Source organism: Euprymna scolopes, chromosome 21, assembly GCF_053919585.1.
Source record: "Euprymna scolopes isolate OS-2025 chromosome 21, ASM5391958v1, whole genome shotgun sequence".
Classification (NCBI taxonomy): Eukaryota; Metazoa; Mollusca; class Cephalopoda; order Sepiida; family Sepiolidae; genus Euprymna; species Euprymna scolopes.
Genome location: NC_136502.1, coordinates 99,369,470 through 99,385,590, shown reverse-complemented (window position 1 = coordinate 99,385,590; position 16,121 = coordinate 99,369,470). Strand labels below are relative to the sequence as shown.

The 16,121-nt window shown below is 29.2% G+C and overlaps 1 long non-coding RNA gene across 1 annotated transcript in view; it reads left to right on the top strand.

Moving 5' to 3' along the window:
* The window catches only part of LOC145243018 (uncharacterized), a 245,296-nt gene that overhangs the window by 63,265 nt on the left and 165,910 nt on the right, over positions 1-16,121 (top strand). Inside the window, exon 3 of the long non-coding RNA XR_013862846.1 lies at positions 13,287-13,369. This is a non-coding gene — a long non-coding RNA (uncharacterized LOC145243018). The remainder of the gene's footprint in view (positions 1-13,286; positions 13,370-16,121) is intronic.

The following is a 16,121-nucleotide window of genomic DNA, read 5'->3' as shown; positions in this document are numbered from 1 at the left end:
TTGCACAGAAGTGATACGATATCATGACTAATCATTAATAAAACTAAATAGATATTAAATTAAATATAATTTTTAATTAAAATGAATTATTCTACAATTATAAAACCTATTAATTTTGAGAAATTGTTATAAATTTTAACTCATTTTTAATTGAACGAAAGTGATCTAAAATTTAAACTAATTATTAATTGTAAGAAATGTTATATAATTATAATTAATAATAAATTACACAAATTTGTAATTAAATCATAACTAATTATTAATTAAACAAAAATGATAAAAATGTAAATAATTAAAAATTGAACAAGATTGTTTTAAAATTATAACTAATTAATACTTAAACAAAATTTTTATAAACATTAAATGATTATTAATTTAATTAAATTAACATAAAATTATAACTAATTATTAATTGAATTAAATTGTTATCAGATTATTATTAATCATAATAAAATAAAATAGTTTCAAAATTATAACTAATTGATTATGTAACCAAATTATTATAACATTATAATTAATTAATAATTGAATCAAATTGATATAAGATAATAACTGATTATTATTGTACTTGGATTAAATAAATATAAAATAACTGATTTTTATTATACTTGGACTAAATTAATATACAACTATGTAACTATAAAGTAATTGCATCAAACTAATATAAAACTATAACTAAATTAATATAAAAGTATAACTAAATTAATATAAATGTATAACTAATATAAAAATATAACAAAACTAATTTAATACCATAACTAAACTAATTTAAAACTATGAGTAAACTAAAATAAAACTATAGCTAAACTAATATAAAACTATAACTACATTAATAGAAAATTAAAACTAAACTAATATAAAGTTATAACTAAAGTAATATAAAACTATAAGTAAACTAATTTAAAACTATAACAACATTAATATAAAACTAAAACAAAACAAATATAAAACTATAACTAAATTAATATAAAACTATAACTTAATTAATATAAAACTATAACTAAATTAATATAAAACTATAACTTAATTAATATAAAACTATAACTAAATTAATATAAAACTATAACTTAATTAATATTAAACTATAACGAAATTAATATAAAACTATAACTTAATTAATATTAAACTATAACGAAATTAATATAAAATTATAACTTAATTAATATTAAACTAAAACTAAATTTATAAAAAAACTATAACTAAACTAATATAAAACTATAACTAATTTAATATAAAACTATAACAAAATTAATATATAACATTAACTAAACTAATAAAAATCATAAATAAACTAATATAAAATAATAACTAAATTAATATAAAACTATAACTAAATTAATATAAAACTATAACTTAATTGATATTAAACTATAACGAAATTAATATAAAACTATAACTTAATTAATATTAAACTATAACGAAATTAATATAAAATTATAACTTAATTAATATTAAACTAAAACTAAATTTATAAAAAAACTATAACTAAACTAATATAAAACTATAACTAATTTAATATAAAACTATAACAAAATTAATATATAACATTAACTAAACTAATAAAAATCATAAATAAACTAATATAAAATAATAACTAAATTAATATAAAACTATAACAAAATTAATATAAAACTATAACTTAATTAATATAAAACTATAACTAAATTAATATAAAACTATAACTTAATTAATATAAAACTATAAGTAAATTATTATAAAATTATAACTAAATTAATATAAAACTATAACTTAATTAATATAAAACTATAACTAAATTAATATAAAACTATAACAAAATTAATATAAAACTATAACTAAATTAATATAAAACTATAACTTAATTAATATAAAACTATAACTAAATTAATATAAAACTATAACTAAATTAATATAAAACTATAACTTAATTAATATAAAACTATAACTAAATTAATATAAAATTATAACATAATTAATATAGAACTATAACTACATTAATATAAAACTATAACTAAACTGATATAAATCTTTAACTAAATTAATATAAAACTATAACTAAACTAATATAAAACTATAACTAAATTAATATAAAATTATAACCTAATTATTATAAAACTATAACTAAATTAATATAAAGGTCAAATCGTTGAACTTTGACCCCTTAATCGCCAAATATGTGGCTGAAAACCAATCCCCTCGATTTTCCCAAATCTCAGTACACTGTATATCAAATTTTAAGTCTGTAGACTAAAAATTGACAGAGATATGACGTAGGAAATGCACACACACAGAGTCAGAAAGACACTTTCACTTTTATAGATATATAGACTAGCAGTTCAGCCTGGCGTTGCCCGGATGTTTGGAGGTGTATGTTGAGAAACAAAGCGGTCAATTTTTTTTTTAACTTTGACCCTTAATATGACCCCTTAAAATTTATTCTTTTGGGCACAAATCAAGTTATTAAGTTAGTTCCATGTCCAAGGAACCTATATCTAAAATTTCAAGTATTTAGACCCAAAATTGTCGGAGGAGTTTGGTAGAGTCTTCAAAGGTATAAATCGTTGAACTTTGACCCCTTAATCGTCAAATTTCTGGCCGAAAACCAATCCCCTCTATTTTCCCAAATCTCAGTACCCTGTATATCAATTTCGAGTCTGTAGACTAAAAATTGACAGAGTTATTGCGTAGGGAAATGTACACATACACACAGACAGACACACATACACAAATACACAGACACGTTCACTTTTATAGATATATAGATAGATATAGATAGATTTTGGTTTATTTTAGTGGGTTTCATGTTTATTATTCGTTGTGGGTTACTTTCGTAGGTTTTATACATATAGAAATAAAAATACTTTGTTGTTAAATATATATAAAAATAGTTTTGCGTCTTTATGTCAAACTCGCAGAAATGTTTAGACCTCTTTGTTGAAAAATGATTAAGCATAAATGATTTGAAAATTTTACAGGGTGTATCATACGCGTTTCAGTTTGTTTTCTTAGTTATATATTAAGTTTCTCTATCCGACCATACCAGCTAAATGCTCAAGTGTCCGTTTTCATTCTTCGCAGGAGGGCCACAGAGGGTCACAGAGAGTCATAGAGGGTCGGTGGAAGAATCAAGTCGACGATATTCGAAGTGATTCACTAACCATCAGAGTCGCTTCTTTCGGTTCGCATATGCATACAATCGATTCGCAAACATTTGCAGTTTTTAATCGATAACGGAATACAATGGTCGCTAAATCTTCTATCAACAGAGAGGCGGTGCAAGGTTGTCCTCTACTGTCCGATCCGCAGAGGATTTATAGCAATAAAGTAAATAATAACCACATGGAAGGATATTTTGTTGTCCGCCCATCATCATATCGTATGAATCCGAAGATTCTGTTGTTGCCATGAATTTCCTCGATATTTTTCTCCGTTGAAGGTTGCCAACATCCTAAGTGAAAGTTATTTTGTAGACCGAATTGGATTCGAACTTGATGGGTGTCGTTAACCACTGGACGACCATTACCTCCCCTTTGTCCTATATAATGACTATAAGGCAAAGAGTATTACGTGCATGACTGATCCCTAAATCTTATTCGCTCTGTCGGCTAGGGCTGTAGAATATGCCGACTGCACCTCTGTAGAAAGGTACCCCCACCAATAGGGCCACCTGTTGGCCGTGGGTTGCTACCGGTAAGGCGTTAGGATGGAATCTTGGTGGTTAAGCAGTCACTGATCCAGCAACAATGTAGTCAATGGCTTGCAACACACCACTTTAGTCCTTACTTGGTTTGACGGGTTGATCGGTTGATCTAGACATGCTCTAGCCCATATATAGTTATTTTACCCCCAACCATATTATGCGATTTGCTCTTGTGGAACACTTCCCAACCATTTATATTATATGCGATAGAATGATAGGGTGATAAGGTCAGAGGTATTATGATTAAGAATTAATGACTCCTGTTAGATTATTGAGCAAAACAAAACCCAGTATTTGGCAGAGGATCAATTTGGGGGGGGGCATTGTATTCCCGTCTCAGTTAAGTCGAATGGGTTTCCCCCTTGGTTCATTCAACCGTAGTTTGATTCCATGGTGGATAGTGCAGCATAGAACCATTGAAAATCAAAACTGAATCATGGCTTTTTTCTTTTAAAAATTCAAAAAGGTATTTATCCGATACAGATTCTGAAACCGACGTGTGGAATGTATTATTATTGAATAACTGGATGCAATTCAACAGGACAAATGATCTCCTTTTCTGACTGAAAAGTTGTATCAAATCCAAAAACAAAAAAAAACAAAATTTCAAAATGGAAATCTGCTAGTGGAAGTTCAGATCAAGAAACAAACACGCAGAATAAGTTGTTCCAAATAAATACATTTCATAACATCCAATGTAAAACGTATCCACACGCTAGAATAAATACCTCAAAGGGCGTTATAAGAAGCAGAGAGTTTTCATTAGCAATTCCAGAAGAAATTGAAACAGCATAAAAAAACAGGGTGTAAAAGAATATAAGTGAAGTACAATCAGACGAAACAACGAAAGATGGAGTACTGCTGCCACATCTGGGCTGGAGCTTCAAAAAAGCCTATCCTGCCTTGACAGAGTACAAAATAGACTTCGTGGTTTAGTGGGGGGTGCTCTCTTCTCTTCCTTGCAACCTCTCTCCCACAGAAGAGACGTTGCGAGCCTGTCTTTGTTTTATTGTTATTTCCATGGCAGGTGCTCGTTCGAGCTCCAATCTCTGGTTCTCCATCGCCAATCATTTATGATAAACACCTGTCTAGCAAAAACCACCGTCAGTAATTTCCCCCACTCTTTATCTGTGCCTAAATCAAAACGTAGATTCCACGAACATAGCTTTTTTCTGAGAAGTACACGCCTGTGGAATTCTCTTCCGTTTGCCTGTTTCCCACCTGACTAAAACTTGGACGTCTTCAAGTCCAACATTAATTCCCCCTTAAGTAAGGCACTTTATCAAATCTCCAATGCCAACTATTACTACGATATTATTCCATTGATTATTGTATACAAAACAACCCTTATCCCCGAGTGGCTTACAGGCCTTGATAAGTGGTGATCCCCATGTAAAAAAAAACATACCGTATTTATTCGCCTTTGATAAACCATCAATACTAGAGGTTATCAGGATTGGCTGTACAATAGAAAGGGTAGCTCAAATTATACCAGCTCCCTTGTGATGTTTTAAGCGCCAGAAATTTGGTCATGACAAAGACATTTGCATAAGACATAAAAAAAATTTACCATTCCCAGAAACTAAAAAAATTTTAATTCTCAGAAACTAGAAAAATTTATCATTCCTAGAAACTAGTAAAATTTACCATTCCCAGAAACTAAAAAAATTTACAATTCCCAGAAACTAAAAAAATTTTCCATTCCCAGAAACTAAAAAAATTTACCATTCCCAGGAACTAGAAAAATTTACCATTCCCAGAAACTAAAAAAAATTACCATTACCAGAAACTAAAAATAATTTACCATTCCCAGAAACTAAAAAAATTTACCGTTCCCAGAAACTACAAAAATTTAGCATTCCCAGAAACTAGAAAAAATTACACTTCCAAGAAACTAAAAAAAATTTACCATTCCTAGAAACTAAAAAAATTTACCATTCCCAGAAACTTAAAAAATTTACAATTCCCAGACACTAGAAAAATGTACCATTCCCAGAAACTAGAAAAATTTACCATTCCAAGAAACTAAAAAAATTTACCATTCCCAGAAACTACAAAAATTTTCCATTCCCAGAAATTAGGAAAATTTACCATTCCCAGAAACTAAAACAATTTACCATTCCCAGAAACTACAAAAATTTACCATTCCCAGAAACTAGAAAAAATTACCATTGCAAGAAACTAAAAATAATTACCATTCCCAGAGCCTAGAAAAATTTACCATTTCCAGAAACTACAAAAATTTTCGATTCCCAGAAACTAAAAAAGTTTACCATTCCCAGAAACTAAAAAAATTTACCATTACCAGAAACTAAAAAAATTTACCATTCCCAGAAACGACAAAAGTTTACCATTCCCAGAAACTACAAAAATTTACCATTTTCAGAAACTAAAAAAATTTACCATTCCCAGAAACTAAAACAAATTACCATTCCGAGAAACTAAAAAAAATCAACATTCAAAGAAACTAAAAAAATTACCATTCCCAGAAACTACAAAAATTTACCATTCCAAGAAACTAGAAAAATTTACCATTCCCAGAAACTACAAAAATTCACCATTCCCAAAACCTAGAAAAAATTTACCATTTCCAGAAACTAGAAATATTTACCATTCCCAGAAACTAAAAAAAATTATAATTCTCAGAAACTAAAAAAATTTACCATTCCCAGAAACTAGAAAAATTTACAATTCCCAGAAACTAGTAAAAAATTACCATTCCCAGAAACTAAAAAAATTTTCCATTCCCAGAAACTACAAAAATTTACCATTCCCAGGAACTACAAAAATTTACCATTCCAAGAAACTAAAAAAGTTTACCATTCCCAGAAACTAAAAATAATCACCATTCCCAGAAACTAGAAAAATTTACCATTCCCAGAAACTAGAAAAATTTACCATTCCCAGTAACTAGAAAAATTCACCATTCCCAGAAACTAAAAAAATTTACCATTCCTAGAAACTAAAAAACTTTACCATTCCCAGAAACTAGAAAAATTTACCATTCCCAGAAACAACAAAAATTTACCATACCAAGAAACTAGAAAAAATTTACCATTCCCAGAAACTACAAAAATTTACAATTCCCAAAAACTAAAAAAATTTACAATTCCCAGAAACTAAAAAAATTTGCCATTCCCAGAAACTAGAAAAATTTACCATTCCCAGAAACTAAAAATATTTTCCATTCCCAGAAACTAAAAAAATTTATCATTCCCAGGAACTACAAAAATTTACAATTCCCAGAAACTACAAAAATTTACCATTCCCAGAAACTACAAAAATTAACCATTCACAGACACTACAAAAATTTACCATTTTCAGAAACTAAAAAAATTTACCATTCCCAGAAACTAAACAAAATCACCATTCCCAGAAACTTAAAAAATTTACAATTCCCAGAAACTAAAAAAATTTACAATTCCCAGAAACTAAAAAATTTACCATACCAAGAAAGTAAAAAAAATAACCATTCCCAGAAACTAGAAAAATTTACCATTCCCAGAAACTAAAAAAATTTACCATTACCAGAAACTACAAAAATTTACCATTCCCAGAAACTAGAAAAATGTACCATTCCCAGAAACTAAAAAAAATTTACCATTCCCAGAAACTAAAAAATTTACCATTCCCAGAAACTAAAAAAATTTACCATTCCCATGAACTAGAAAAATTTACCATTCCCAGAAACTAGAAAAATTTACCATTCCCAAAAACTAGAAAAAATTACCATTCCCAGAAATTACAAAAATTTACCATTCCTAGAAACTACAAAAAATCACAATTCCCAGAAATTAGTAAAATTTACCATTCCCAGAAACTACAAAAAATCACCATTCCCAGAAACTAAAAAAATTTTCCATTCCCAGAAACTAAAAAAAATTACCATTCCCAAAAACTAGAAAAATTTACCATTCCCAGAAACTAGAAAAATTTACCATTCCCAGAAACTAGAAAAATTTACCATTCCCAGAAACTAGAAAAAATTACCATTCCCAGAAACTAGAAAAATTTACCATTCCTAGAAACTAAAAAAATTTACCATTCCCAGAAACTACAAAAATTTACAATTCCAAGAAACTAAAAAAAATTACCATTCCCAGAACCTTCAAAAATTTACCATTCCCAGAAACTAAAAAAATTTACCATTCCCAGAAACTAAAAAAGTTTACCATTCCCAGAAACTAGAAATATATACTTTTCCCAGGAACTAAAAAAATTTACCATTCCCAGAAACTAGAAAAATTTACCATTCCCAGAAACTTAAAAAATTTACCATTCCCAGAAACTAAAAAAGATTACCATTCCCAGAAACTACAAAAATTTACAATTCCCAGAAACTACAAAAATTTACCATTCCCAGAAACTACAAAAATTTACCATTCCCAGAAACTTAAAAAATTTACAATTCCCAGAAACTAAAAAAATTTACCATTCCCAGAAACTAGAAATATATACTTTTTCACAGAAACAAAAAAAGTTTACCATTCCCAGAAACTAAAAAAATTTACCATTCCCAGAAACTAAAAAAATTTACCATTCCCAGGAACTAGAAAAATTTACAATTCCCAGGAACTAGAAAAATTTACAATTCCCAGAAACTAGAAAAATTTACCATTCCCAGAAACTTAAAAAATTTACCATTCCCAGAAACAAAAAAAATTTACCATTCCCAGAAACTACAAAAATTTACAATTCCCAGAAACTAAAAAAAATTACCTTTCTCAGAAACTAAAAAAAAAATACCATTCCCAGAAACTAAAAAAATTTACCATTCCCGGAAACTAAAAAAATTTTCCATTCCCAGAAACTAGAAAAATTTACCATTCCCAGAAACTAAAAAAATTTACCATTCCCAGAAACTAAAAAAATTTACCATTCCCAGAAACTAAAAAAATTCACCATTCCCAGAAACTAAAAAATTTACCATTCCCAGAAACTAGCAAAATTTTTTAACGTTATATAGGAACACAAACATTTTTTAAAAAGAAATCCACCCCCTTACCCTATCCCATACTATAACCCTTACCCCCAGGACACCACTCAAATGTAAGATAGCTATAAAAAATCTTATAGAAAAATTATCAAATTGTAACACAAATGAATGGCTATAATTGCAACAAAATCTTTAAAAATGTATTCAACAGAAATAAAACCAATTGAGTTTATTACGAAAACAATTTTAAAAATGGATAACAATGTAGAAATGTGCAAAGAGAATTCTCGGCTAAATTTACAAGTGAAAGGCGCCAAAGATCTACACGAATGATTCATAAGAATGACAAGAGACTAACGAAAATACTTGAACATTACTATGAAAAGAAAAACTAAACAGAGAAACTGAATCCCTAATGACAGCCGCATAATATAACGCGATTACAATCAACCACAATCAAAGCAAAGATAAACAAGATACAAGAAAAGAACAAATGCAGACCCTGTGGAGAAAAGAAAAGAAAATACAATAAACCCCATAGTCATCGAATGCAGCAACTAGTTCAAAACAAATACAAGAATGAACACGATCAAGTGGGAAGGCAAACAACTGTATCTAAAACACCAAATTGTACACACAAAAAAATTGTACACACAAAAAAATTGTACACACAAAAAATTGTACACACAAAAAATGTACACACAAAAAAATTGTACACACAAAAAAATTGTACACACAAAAAAATTGTACACACAAAAAATTGTACACACAAATATTGTACACACAAAAAAATTGTACACACAAAAAAATTGTACACACAAAAAAATTGTACACAAAAAAATTGTACACACAAAAAAATCGGCAGCTGTATTTGAAAATGAAAGTCTTAAAATTCTATGGGACATGGACGCGCAAACTTTGACAAAAGAATGGGAGAGGTTGAAATCATGGCTGAGAAGGTACGACGGATAACAATAATGAATGCGGCTGAAATATTAAAAATTACGCTTGAATGCGGAGATTAATGTACATAAGCTACTGGTTGTTGTCAAGTTAACCTCCGATTCTAAGGAGACATAACTGTAAATAAAACAAAAGAAAATGCAATTAAAAAAACAGAACTCAAATAAAAAAACAAATATCACAAGCCATCAACATCAAACAAAGTCGAGGAACTACCAAATAAAACTCCACAAATAAGGAAAACTCAAAAGAATGTATTAAAAATATGGCTGGTCCGAACACAATTTCATATGTACATATTCCCTACATTCCAAAACTTAGGGCAACGGGATGTATGTTTGCGAGAGTCAGTAATGTGCAATATATACCGTACTTTTGGGTAATTGCGTCAAATCAGAGGATAATTGCGGCAACTAAAAAAGTACTCTTTATGTGGGTGGTTGCCAAAAGAGTACTTTTAGCTAGTTGGTGCAATTACCTCGGACTTGGCGCAATTGCCCCAAATTACGATATATATATATATATATATATATATATATATATATATATATATATATATATATATATATATATATATATAAGGGAAAGAAAATTAAAAGTTGAACTTTACAATCAAAATTTATTGTTTTCTAATTAATTATGGCTCGATCCCATTTGACTGAAGATCGATGTCTTTTGGCTACTGCACTTTCTGGAAAAAGAAACGATTTTCATTATTTCAGCTGTTTTGAAAGCTTTCCAATCGGATTATATGCATCGTCACGTTGGACTTAATTTTGAGCTCCATTCTCTCTAAAGAGCTATTTTCCCATTTTGGATCAACTTGAGAGAATTTTTATGCAAACTGAACTATTATGCGCGGTTTGTTTTTATATTTTTTTTACATATCCAATATTTTTTCACGTCTTTCCTTGGCAGTTTATAACTACAATACATTGCGCTTTCACTTAATGACATAATTGGAAAAGTCCAGCATTGCTACAAATATAATTTGCTGATTTCTTTATGTCCTCTGATGATAAGAATAATAAGAATAGCATTCTTTGAAACTCCCCGGAATAAGGACTTTGTAAATTGTTTTTTTGGAGTATTCAGTTGAACAATAAATTTTAATTGTAAAATTCAATTTACGGTTTTAATTTTCTTTCCCTTATAATCGGCTCTGTTGCGTATTAAGCTTTTTTATTCGGTTGGGATGAAATTATCTATACAAAAATACTGTTATATAAAGTAGTTTGAAGTTTACCATTGCGTATATAAGGTGAACTATACATCCCTTTGATTTCATTACTATATATATATATATATATATATATATATATATATATATATATATATATATATAAATAAACTCCTTTTAATTCATGGCTTTTACCTCCTGAATACCTTTAACCGGGAATATATATATATATATATATATATATATATATATATATATATATATATATATACATATATATATGCATATGATTACTTCATTTAATCACGTAATTTACGAAGATATAATTTCATGCGTAAATTTATTTATATATATATATATATATATAGATGTATATATATATATATATATATATATATATATAGTGACGTCAACAAGAAAGTCCTCAGTTGTCATTTTTTCAAAAGCCGCAAATTTAAGCTAAATTGAATGTAACTGTTTTAACACCCTATACCTCATTTAATTCGCTTTTTATTTCTTTCTAATTTTACCTTTACTTTTACGTTTAACTTAAATTTTTGAAAAAAATTACAAGTGCAGATTTTCTTTTTAGTACCACATTATATATATATATATATATATATATATATATATATATATATATATATATGTGTGTCTGTGTGTGTGTGTCTGTGTAGGCTGAGTTTTAGTTTTAGATAACATATAGTTGTTGATATACCATAGAACCTAAGCACCCAAATTATAATTGTTTATAAAATGTGTATCTCTTGAGAATTTGTGATTTTTAAGTTTATGAATTTTTAAATCTATGAATATGTTAAATGTATTGTAATGTTACGTCTATAAACTTGTTGAAATTGTTCTTTACTTTTTTGTTCTGCTTTGATGAAATTTGAGTCAGTGTTAAATGAGCTCAAATGGGTTGATACGCTGTAAAACAAAGCAACCAACCAACCCAAATCTTATGCTCTCATCGGGTTGATCTTCAGCAACAAATCCTAGCTTCAATCCGACCATATATGAACCTACTCATTCACTACTAGTCTCTTCCTCTTAGACAAGACTCTAAAAGAGTCTCCAATCTAATAGGACCCACACTATCAACCAAGCTCCAACCTCTGTATCATCGCCGCAATTTTGCATCTCGGTACGACTTTTACAAGTACTTTAATAGAATTTGCCCTGATGAACTCATAGAATTTGTACTCCTTCGACGTGTATACACCCGACTAACCCGACGAGCAGCAAAATTCCACCCCGTGCACTCTTGAGGTACTTATATGCTGGAAAACCTTTTGCTCCCACAGTTTCTTCCCTCAGAGTGCTTGACTTTGGAATTCCCTCTCTGTTTCCTGCTTCCCTGATTTTGCTAAGATGCAGAACTTTAAACGCGAAAATACATCTCGCTGTTCAGCTCCTTAGATATGATCCAGATTAGAAGGCCTTCAAGACTTGTTTCGATGAAAAAGAGTAAAACGATAAAAAAATTATATAAAAGGAAATAACAGCAGCAACTATTTCACCCCCATACTATTCAACACACCTCTGTTCAGTCGCCAGAGACAAAGGATACCCTCTGCAGCTGCGTGTGTAATTGTGTAGAAGTGTAAGCCATGTTTAGTTTCAGAACAGTTTCCGATTGTTCGTTGTTGTACACAAGTCCTGAGAGGTGACTGGTTTGCCCTAGACAGTTTTCGAGTTGGAATCCACAGAGCAAAAGATTCTTCCCGTGTTGAGACGGAAAAAACATATGCGAAATTGTTACAGAAAGGTTTAATATTTATGGAGCAATTCTGTTTTCTGATTGGTTGGTAGCAGAACGTGAATTAATAGATTCAACAGTTCCTAGCAGCATCGTTTATAAATAGAATCTCCCGATTATGCGGGATCATACCTCCATTATATTCCAAAAATATTGTAACACAAAGGTTGCACAAATATCCAACCACACCTCTGCTGCCCAACTCACAACCGCCTCAGGTTGCAAACGGGTTTCACAATTGACACTCCTAACTCTTCAGGGCAAGAACGACGTAGGAACGCAGTAGGCAGCCCGGGTGGAGAGAGGTGAAAAACCCCCGCTTCTTTCTTTTTGTTTTCATAAAAGCTCTAGTTTTAGGATTAAAGCTTTTAGTTCCATACTACGTGGTGCATGTTTTTCCTCTGCTTTTATTTCCCCCTTCCTTTCTTACGCTGTGACGTCACATTACCCACCGGCTAGGTGATTTGCATACGTGTCATTCGGCTGTTACTGCTAACATGCATCAATGACTCTGTTACATTTTGATATGCTCGTATAAATAAAAATAGTATGCGGTATTTGCATACGATTCCAACGATCAATATGCAGACTTAAGCAGGCACAATATGCACATATATTTATACAAAATGACATTTTATTTCCTAAAAGAGACAATGAAATTTTTCAGAAAATAATATATGAAATTTTTCAGAAAATAATACATGAATATAGCAAAAATAAATTCTCGAAAAGCCTTACTATATTTCAATGTTTTTCTTTTTTTTAGATATGTTTTGTGGTCCCTTTTCTTTTGAAAAAGAGATGTTATCGCGAAATATTAAGACCTCCACTATCCTGTTACACCAAACGGTAAGTTCATATTTACTTATTTGTAATTTGATTATCTTGAAAAATAAATGGATATACGGAGTTAAATATAATAACAAAACAAATGAGACTTATATATATATGTTTATATATTTTAAGGTTATGAGGGGTTTTTTGAAGTATGAAAAACGATGTTACTTTTTGTATTTAATATTTTTAATGTTATTTTTTTATATTTCAAGCGGACCTCCCCTCTTGGTCACAAAAAAGTATCGAAATGAAAAATTCGATACTTTTTTGTGACCAAGAGCGGAGGTCCGCTTGAACTATAAAAAATAACAATAAAAAATATTAAATACAAAAAGTAACATCGTTTTTCATGCTTCACAAAACCCTAATAAACTTTAAATCCCTATCCTAGAAGCATATGTGGACTTTTAACATTATATATATATATATATATATATATATATATATATATATATATATACATGTGTATATATGTATGTATATATATATATATTTATATATATATATATATATATATAAATATATATATATATATATATATATATATATATATATATATATATATATATATATATATATATATATATATATATATATACGTTAGATCGATCGGAATCGGAAACGAAAATCAGAAAAATTGTAACAATTTGGGGGGTATCAAAATTAGTATCACAAGCAGAATAATGTGTGCCTATTTTTCGATGCCAAAAACGATTCCTTTAATTGTTATTTTTTATTGATTTTGTTGGAAACAAATTCTTCTTATGCTGGTAGTAATGATAAAATAATAAATATTTATTAATTATATAACTAACAGTAATACAAATATCTATGGATATTTTTACGTTTAAGAAAATATTTGCAAACTTTATATCTATTTTTACGGTAATTAGGAAAAATAACAACTCTATAGTTAAATATTTAGGGATTTATAGGAATCCGAATCGGTAATTGTGTCGTAATCGGGAAAAATATTGAAATCATCGTCTCATCACTAATATATATATATATATATATATATATATATATGTATATATGTATATATGTATATATATATGTATATATATATATATATATATATATATATATATATATATATATATATATATATATATATATATATATATATAGGGTAGGTCGATTTTTAATTTTTCTCAGAATATTAAAAAGTACTCATGCAAAAAATTAGATAAAATGATTCACCGGTTTTTTGAGCGTTTTGTATAAAGGTCACAATAAAAAATTCTTCGTTTTTGCAAGGTTTGTCTTGAATATTCGTATGAATACCAAAAAACTTCAGTATTTCAAACAAGGGGATGGCTTTTTATTTTATAAAAATAATATTAATATAAAAAGTCATAAATAATCTTCAAACTGAAAATCTGTTACCCCCCCTTCATTTTATTTTTTTACTTTGAGTGTCACCACTTATCAAGGCTCTGATGCAACTCTAGGATAAGGCTTAAGTATTAATTAGAGTTTCTGCACTTTGTCAAGACAGGGAAGGGTATTTTTTGGAGCTCCACCTCAGATATGGCAGGAGTGTTTCCTCTTAGAACGAAACTGTAGAGGTTCGCGACAGGAGTGAGATACTTCCTGGAGTGGTTAGGGATCTGATGTAGGTATTTCATTTCAGATTCAGGGTAAAAGTGAGTCCCATGAGTTTGTTAAAACAGGGTGCTTCATCAAGGCAAGTAGTGTTCATTTCAATCGGGGTAACCTGGGGATGTAAGCGTAAGTGGTGAACAGATAGCAGTTTGATTTTGGATGTATTAAAGCTGACCAGCAACTCCTTACCCCATTGCAGCACACGTTTAAGGTCAGAGGAGAGAGAATCAGAAAAATTCTGATCTTAGTCGGCTTTTGTAGTGTCGCCATAGATGGTAGTATTATCTGCATAGATGTCGACAAATGATCGAAGAATATGGTTTGTGATGTCCTTGATAAAGATAAGTAAGATAGTTGGGCCCAATCTGGATCCTTGGGGCATGCCAGCATTAATACTGTAGCCTACGTATTTCTACCCATTAATGATCGCTTTAATAGACCTATCAGGATTTATGCTTGAGAGGACATTTCCAGCTATTCCGTAGCAAGAGAGTTTATGAAACAAACCTTTGTATCAGATCCTATCAAATGCCTTAGATATGCTAGGTTATTTTTGTTGAGATGATCGACAAGTTTTCCATTTATCATTGAGTTGCATTAGCAAACTATCTTTTCATGTTTGGAATTAAGCAGTAATATTTCAATATTTTAAAATTGATTTTGTTCTGTTATACGTGAAATATAACAAACAAAAACAAGGAAAAGACGAAACATTATTTTGATAGAGCTTAATATATAGAGTCAAATTGCTCCATATATGAGCCCTTAGACAAAAATGACGGTCTCAATTTCTGACTCAAAACTTTGGTTGTGATGTGTTGATGTCTTGATTGAAAACCATGTACGGTTTGTGATGCTTCCATTGTTAACTTGACTGTCCGTTCCACGCCCTGAGAATGTGAAGGAAAATCTGGCAAGTCAAGCTTGTTCCTATTAAATAATGATTCTCGAAGTTCAGAATCAGAAAAATCTTCCGTCATTGGTGGTTCAAAAATACCACACAATGTCAAATCTATTAATTGTGTCCAATGAGTTGCATTAAAATTAATATTTAATCGTTTCTTGGTTGACTTCTCATTCCTGAAAGAATATAAACATTAATTGAATATTAAAAAAAAAATCAACGTGTACTGCTTTAATAATTATGGTGAAATTG